Genomic DNA, 8,701 nt, shown 5'->3' with positions numbered 1-8,701 from the left:
CTGGACGTCTGTTATTTAATTAATTAATTTATTTATTTATGATAGTAACAGAGAGAGAGAGAGGCAGAGACATAGGCAGAGGGAGAAGCAGGCTCCATGCACCAGGGGCCCGACGTGGGATTCGATCTTGGGTCTCCAGGATCGCGCCCTGGGCCAAAGGCAGGCGCTAAACCGCTGCGCCACCCAGGGATCCCTGAACGTCTGTTATTTAATACTGAATTTCTACTTTTCTGAATTTAAACTTTTTTCTAGAAGGGCACCCCCCCCCAAAAAAAAACACCCTCTTTTGAGGAGTAGCTTCTTTTTGGATAATGTAGACATCTCTTTGTTTGCTTTGTCATGTTCACCATGATCAGTAGATATTTTTTATTGCTTATTGATTTCCTAGATTCTGTAAATCTCTTAAATTGGAAGGCATTAAGCAAATATAATTGAAATAGGGTAAATCAAACTTGCTTTCTGTAACAACCTCAAAGTCTAAAATAATCTGTGCTTTTGGGAGCAATGCTTGCATAAGGGGTTATTTGTATCATCATAAGCCAGTTTGTGTGTTTGTTTTTTAAAAGCATAAACCAGTTTATGAGCTGAGCTCTTTATTATGCTGAAAGGCTTCCCTCAGTCACAGTGTATAAAATCACCACTGCTGTTGGGAGGAATTACAACTATTTGGGCTGAAACCTTACTTTAGGCAGAATCCAGGGAGGGAGATTAGAGGGTAGGCTAGGCTGAATTAGGGTAGTTACTTGGGATAGATTCTATTGGATTTGGGAGGGGAGGGACTAAGGGACAGCTGTAATTTAGGAAAATTCAAAAGAGAAGTTTGACTTTAAGGTCTTTTCAACTTTGTGTTATCTCCCCTGTCTTAGAGTACTAGGTTTTCATTCTGATCTTTGCCTCTCTGCTCTTCCTTCTCCCTCAAACAGGCTCTAACTTTGAATGCTACCTTGATCTGCTCATTAGGGAAAAGCTCAAATTAGCTCTGAGCGCTACTTTTGTCCCTTATTTTCTCTGCTTCTGACTTTTTTTTTTTTTTTTTTTTTTTTTTTTTACCTTCTAAATAAAACTTTCAGCAAGATACAGAGAGGAAATATGCAAACTTGGAATTCAGACAGACCCTATGTTGAAGTCTTGACTTTTCCCTTTTCATTATCTGTTGTGGGCAAGTAACACCCTGGCCCATAGACTTACGAGTGAAGTTGTGCTGATTATATATATTGGCAATAGCTGGAAAAACTTATCAACTCAGCCCATTTTCAGAATGGACCTAATCTTATGTGGAGCTACTTAGAAATACACAGAGAGTCCAGGATAGTGCAAAAAAAAATTCATGTGTCTTCCCAAGGTCACTTCTCTGAGCTAGTTTCGCTTTTTCAGGGCACTGGAAGCTCTCTTATCTGTCACCTTTTTCATTTTTTTTGCTTCTTCCCACCTAAGTAAGTTCAGTTTCCCTGTAGCCAAAGCTCATTTATCTCTAAGAAGATGTCCAGGTATCCTGAATATTTAAGTGGAACATCAATAAAGTAAACTGACTATCCTTTTATTAATATCAATCTCTCAAAGGATAATTTTGATATATTCTTATACATGAAGACTTTCTGTCTTCCAGGAGTAAAGATGGGGAGAGGCTGAAAGAATGAAGGAAAAAGAACAGTAGATGGGTTTTTCCATTAAGCTGGGGGAGAAGGGATGCCTGGGTGGCTTAGTGGTTAAGCTGGGGGAGGACGGGGCCAGACAAATATGTGAAAAGGCACAGAACCTGGTTCTGCCACATGATTAAAGCACCCACACTCAAGAGATAGTCTAAAACAAACAAAACCCCCTGATCTTATATCCATTTTTTTCCACTAATATGTATTAACAAAATATTTAATTAAACCAAATTTCTACTAAAGGATTAAAATGTATATAGTGGGGAATGGAAGGGATAGACTAAAAAAAAAACTTTATACAGTTTGAAGCTACTGGGGGAGACATTTATGTGTATTGAGTTCTACAACAGTGAATTATTATTATGTTCATATAGGCAATTTCTATCTTGTTATTAACTCTCAATCTACCAGAAAAAAAGGTGCCATTAATTTTGTCCTAAATTTTATTTAATTAGGATATTCAATTTTATATGTGCTTAGCCTTTATTTTTTTTTATAAATTAGTATGCACTTTCTTTTTTTTTAAGATTTTATTTATTTATTCATGAGAGACACACACAGAGAGAGGCAGAGACACAGGCGGAGGGAGAAGGAGGCTCCATGCAGGGAGCCTAACATGGGACTCCACCCTGGGTCTCCAGGATTCATGCCCTGGGCTGAAGGTGGCGCTAAATCGCTGAGCCACCCGGGCTGCCCTGTGCTTAGCCTTTAAATTTTATAACTAATTTAGTATATTTTTCTTTGCAGGACTCAGAGGGCCAGTATTTGTTGAGTATAGCAAGTCCTAGCAAAATAAGATGAAGGACACTTTAATTAATTACATGTGGTCTGTACCATTTTTTAAAATAAAATGTTTCCACTCATTTTTTTTTTCCTTTTATAAATGTTCAGTAGCATACCATTACACGATTAAGGAAATTATTTCTTGGGTTGTCAGAGGAGGTAATAGAAGATAAAGACTGTGGTATGATAAAGGGGTATAAATTATTCCAGGAACAACAGAAAAGATTTTTAAAAAGTTGTGATATATTATATCCACAGCTCTTCATAATAGCTTCCAAACACTGCTATAAAAAGCCCTTGTCTCTTCTTTTTCTTTCTTTCTAGTTTTACTGAGATAAAACTGGCATGCAGCACTGTACTAGTTTAAGGTATATGGCATAATGATTTGGTATATGTATCCACTGCAAAATAATTACCACAATAAGTTTAGTTAATATCCATCACGTCACATAGTTACAAATGTTTTGTGATGAGAACTTTTAAAATTTACTCTCTTAGCAATTTTCAAATATATAATACGGTATTGTTAACTATAGTCACCATGTCATACATTACATCCTCAGAATTTATTTATTGATAACTGGAAGTTTATGTCTCTCTCTTGTTGAGTACGTGTACACTATTTGTCTCCAACCTACCCTATCTTGCCCCTGAAGACTAAAAATTCCAAAAGAGGCATTCTTAAGAAAGCAGTGCGGTTTTTTTTAAAAAAGATTTTACTTATTTATTCATGAGAGATACAGAGAGAGAGAGAGAGAGAAAGAGAGAGAGAGAGAAACAGAGACATAGGCACAGGGAGAAGCAGGCTCCATGCAGGGAGCTCGATGTGGGACTCGATCTCGGGACTCCAGGATCACGTCCTGGGCCGAAGGCAGGTGCTAAACCGCTGAGCCACCCAGGGATCCCAGCAGTGTGTTTTATTATGATTGAGACTTCACTAAAATACAGGGAATCTGTGCTTATTCCTTTACCTAGTAAAGGAAATGTGGCATGAAATCCAAGCAATTTCTGCAACAACTGTTTGGGAATTCTTTATGTTTCCCTTCTGAGGTAGGACAATAAAATTTCTCAGTAAGACATAAAGTGGACAGGATCATTAAAATATGGCAAGTATTGCTCTTTAGGGTTCTTAATAAAGAATAATAAAACCATAACTATTAGAGATTGTTATAGTGGAGTTTAGATATTTAGTGAGCATCAACTATATGGCAAGCACCACAATAGATGCTCCATGTAGAAAGATAAAGAAATTGTTCTCATCCTTGAGAAGCTCACTACCAAGCTAAAAAGGCAGATATTAAAAAGAAATAATTATATTAAAATGTGATACTTAACAGTGACCTGGATAAAATGATGAAAGAAGTTTTAAAAGTGTTTATTTATAGTCAAATGGTAGCTTAGACATTGAGGATGCTTGGATCAATGCATATCTGCTATGAAAGAGGGCACATACAAGGCACTTCAGAGGAATTCTTCATAGGAAATGACAGAGGAAGGTCAGAGATGTTCATATGCTGGCTCATGCAGGATCATTTATCAGACCATCCAATTATAAACATATTGGGCAGAGTGTGAAATGCTAAAAAATGATGTGAACTCTGATTTAAAGCGATTTTGGGGGAGACGAGATCTGACAAATGAACTGGAATTCAGCAGCATGTATCCTTTAAGAGAACACTGAAGTGGAAATTCCAATAATGTTTCTTACAGTAATAATGGAAACTTCCTTTAGATTGCAAGCACCATTTAACTGGATTTGGATCCCAGCTCTGCTGCTTATTTTCTCTGCAACTAGGTCAACTTCTTTGACCCTCAGTTTTCTTGCCTCTATACTCCACCCTCATTGAGCACATAGAGCTTTTGGGGGGATTAACCCATGCACAAATTTATTGGGCATTATGTTAAATGTTTTTCATACGTATCGAACACAATATTTAATAATTTCAACATATTATATCCTTATTTGACAGGAGAATAAATCAAAGTAGTTATTCCAAGAACACATGGCTGTTTGTGGAGCCTAGAATGGAATTCTGATCTATCTTACTCCCAAATCTGAGCTTATATAAACTATGTTCTCATTTGACAGAAGGATAACACATGAAGGCACTAAAAAAAAAGTCATTTCTGTTTAGTTAATTAATCTGTGATTACTTAGTACCAACTGTATCCTAGGCATTCCATTCAAAGCCAAAGGTAAAAAACTTATCAATAGAGATTTCAGTGAGATAAAAAATGATATAATCTGCTATTTGTCAAGATAGGGAATGATAAACTCAAAGATCAGACCTCATCTCTCATGGATATCATCTGCTAACACTTGAAAATTTCAGCCTTCAAGAAGACAACTTATGGAATAATTTTCAACTCTAAAATCTAAGTTATACAACATTAAAGTATTCTATGGATATATAGCTATCAATATACAAATGAAAAGATTAAAATTCTGAAAATAAATTTTAGAAGAATATGAAGTCTAATATATATCAATATATAACAACTTTTGTATCTATATCTATCTGCCATTATATTAATCTGTATATATCAAGACAATATCAGAATTATGCATGAAAAAGAGTTAACACCTGATAACCATGTCCAAGTTTAAAATAACAGTGCTCATTAAGAAAGATTTTGAGGGCTATAGGGGAAGGGTAATTAGGAGTGGGTTAGCTGAGTAATGATTGAAAATGTGGTTTAACAAGCAAGTACTGTATGAGAGTATGAAGATTAAAATTAGCATGGGATATGAAGGTAATTACAACTTGTTATTACTAGAACATGAAGAATAAGGCAGAGTTATTGTGAAGTCACTTGAAAAGGCAGAAAGACAGGCTGTTGTGATTTTTTAAAATATTTTATTTATTTATTCATGAGAGAGAGAGAGAGAGGCAGAGACACAGGCAGAGAGAGAAGCAGGTTCCATGCAGGGAGCCTGACGTGGGACTGGATCCCGGCACTCCAGGATCAGGCCGTGGGCTGAAGGCAGCGCTAAACTACTGAGCCACCCAGGCTGCCTGGCTGTTGTGATTTTATTGAAAATTTGCACTGCTGGATTTTTAAAATTATTATTGCATAGGTTTTTGCAGTAGTAAAAAGGAAGAGAAATAGAGAGCAGGTTGGCCATAGAAGCATCAGCATTAATGCTGGGGATATACTGGGGCAGTATAGACTGAAATGGGATGAATGTAAAAAAAGAGATCAGAAGACAATAAAAAAGAGAAAGATCCAGATCAGCTTTAGGTTTGTATATACCTCAAAAACTTCAGGTCTTCACTCCCTGTTGAGGAGGGACTGGTGATTAACACAAGCTTCACTCTGAATTTTAAATTATATAAATGCATGTGTATATACATGTATGTATCTATATCTAATATATACTTATCTATAAGTGCTTAATTGTAAATTCACACAATCCATTTCTTTGGTCTTCATAAATACATTTTATTTAAGTAATTAAACGTGTTAAGCATCTACTATATTTGAGGCTCTCTATTAAAAGCTTGACTTACTAAGATGAATAAAACATTGATCTTGGCACTTTAAGTACCAGTGAACAGTGAATGAACCAGGTGAATGCAAATGATGATTATAATTGCCTTTCTGGTTTCTAAAGCAAGTCGTCTTATTTCTTACCTTTCTAGACCTACTGTCCTCATTTATGGCTTTCACATCTCTCAGGTTTTAGTAATCCCCAACCTGTGAGAGAGGTGCATTTCTTTACCTATCAGTTCTGGAGGACCATACTGGGAAGGTGGTCCCCTGGTCTCTCATTTAAGAGAAGAGGCTCAGAAAAATAGTCCTGCCTTTAAACTTATTTAACACTCCCAAATAATAAGGACATAGACTTTTGATAAAAATCCCTTATTCTATTTACCTGAACTATACCTCAACATAAATTATACTGCATATTCTCAGGTTTATAATTATGTGGAATCTATTTGTAACTTGCTTAAATGAGACTAAAAAAGGGAATTATGTACTCAAATCCTAGACTAAATAAATGTAGGCAAATATGAAGCCATTTTTCACTTCTATTGATAATTTGAAACATAGCTTCAAGAATCAGTTTTAATTGGAGAATTGAAATAATAAATCAGTTAGCAAAGTCAGCTGTTTAAGAATCAGACATATTAGTTTTTTCTGCCTCTTGCTCCATTGCTTTTTTAAGCGTTGGAAAATTCTATGATTATATTTAAAAATATGTTTTTTAACAAAGCAAGTAAACTCTGATATCCATTTAAAATATGTGTTATTTGTGATTGGATTATTTAAACAGAAAACTGATCATTTATTTTAGATTTTTTGTCATAACATTAAGAAATACTATGTATATATTGAAAATATTTGTTATTTTGAAAATCAAGAGCTGCGGGCTTTGGTGCAGATATGGCCAAGTCCAAGAACCACACCACGCACAACCAGTCATGAAAATGGCACAGAAATGGCATCAAGAAACCCCAGTCACAAAGATACAAATCTCTTAAGAGGGTAGACCCCAAGTTCCTGAGGAACATGTGCTTTGCCAAGAAGCACAACAAGAAGGGCCTGAAGAAGATGCAGGCCAACAATGCCAAGGCCATGACTGCGCATGCTGAGGTTATTAAGGCACTTGTCAAGCCCAAGATCCCAAAGGGCGGCAGCCGCAAGCTCAATCGACTTGCCTACATCGCTCACCCCAAGCTAGGGAAACGTGCTCGTGCCTGCATTGCCAAAGGTCTCAGGCACTGCCGGCCAAAGGCCAAGGCCAAGGCTCAAACCAAGGCCCAGGCTATAGCTGCGACCGCGGCTCCAGCTCCTGCTTCTACTCCTGCAGCAGCGCAGGCTCCCAAAGGTGCCCAGGCCCCCACAAAGGCTCCAGTGTAGAGGCTTCTGCCTGCCAGTGTGAGGACGGAAGGACTGGTACCACCCCTGGGCTTCTGTCTGCATGGGCCTGGTGTCCTCCTGTGCTATTTGTACAAATAAACCTGCGGCAGGATCTGTCAAAAAAAAGAAAAAGAAAATCAAAGTAAAGCCATTTTAGAAGAAAACAATGTTACATAATATGATTGGAAAAAAAACATTCACCGACACAGGTTCTTTTTCCTATTCACAGAGGAAAACACAAACATAGTTCATCTCAAAGCATGAAACAAATTGATTTTTTTATTATTGTAATAAAAACCATATAACAATGATATCTGCCTTTTAACAAATTTTTGAGTATACAGTGTACTATATAACAGCCTGAGGTAGAATATAGTTCATCTATTCTCAAGCTTTGCTGCAGAATTATATTAACATGGTGAACTTCCTGGTGAAGATACCCAATTGATCTATCCTTCTAAAAACATTCTATTTTATTTTAGAAAATATTCCAGAAAAGCTTTATTCTCAAATTCTTCCAAAACAATCAATTCTTTACTAGTGATTAACCTTTCCATATGTAGCTATTTTTAATGTCAACCAAAATAATACTATTTTACTTGAAATTTCTTTATAATAATTTAGCAACTTTTCACAGCTAATTTTAATCATTTAAAAACTTTTAATCAAGTACCAGAAGAAGATGGCCATCATTGCAATGGCATATGTAACAGGAAGCAAAGTGGACCCATCTTATCAACTAAGCTGTGTATATCAATCTCAGATTTTTTTCTTTTTACTATAATCAGTTTCCATATTAATCATGCTAAATTCCTAATTCTCCGTCCCATATCTCTCCTCAAAATTATGCAGAGACTCTCCTTTGATTATTGGACATATCCAAATTATTTTATGTGGCATTCAATACTTTCTGAAACCCAGTTCCAACTTAGCTTTCCTGTCAAGCCTCACCACCTAGGGACAAAACATAAATGTTTGTTTGTAGTAGCACATCACAGAAGGCAGGTATTGGACAGAGTTGAAAATTAATTCAAGATTCACATAGCAGGACAGGAGAGATATGGGATATAGAGCCTGCACTAGGGATTGCTCTGAAGATGGGACACCAGTCAACCTCAGAAAATGCCCAGTCATCTCAGTTGTAATGCTGAGGCTGGAGTGGAAGGTTCAACCTGGTAGGATCCTTGTGTAGGGAATCCAGTAGTTGGTACCAGAGACCACAGGGTGAGAGGGATGAGAAGTGGTTTATGCCAGCAGTTTAAGAATAATATCAGGTTCTAATATACACAAGAAATGGTAGATAAGGTAGATTATCAAAAATAAGAAGAGGCAAGAGATATTCCCAAAGGGGTAAAGAAACAGGTGCTAGGTTTTATCTGAAGGTGAGGTCCAGAATCTCACTG

General features: G+C 36.6%; 1 pseudogene; it reads left to right on the top strand.

Moving 5' to 3' along the window:
• Positions 1-6,821: 6,821 nt before the first annotated feature.
• Positions 6,822-7,555, top strand: LOC102153674 (annotated as a pseudogene).
• Positions 7,556-8,701: the final 1,146 nt, after the last annotated feature.

This window comes from Canis lupus, chromosome 12, assembly GCF_011100685.1.
Source record: "Canis lupus familiaris isolate Mischka breed German Shepherd chromosome 12, alternate assembly UU_Cfam_GSD_1.0, whole genome shotgun sequence".
Taxonomy (NCBI): Eukaryota; Metazoa; Chordata; class Mammalia; order Carnivora; family Canidae; genus Canis; species Canis lupus.
Note: the sequence above shows the minus strand (reverse complement) of the source record. Positions and strands in the feature narration are given on the sequence as shown.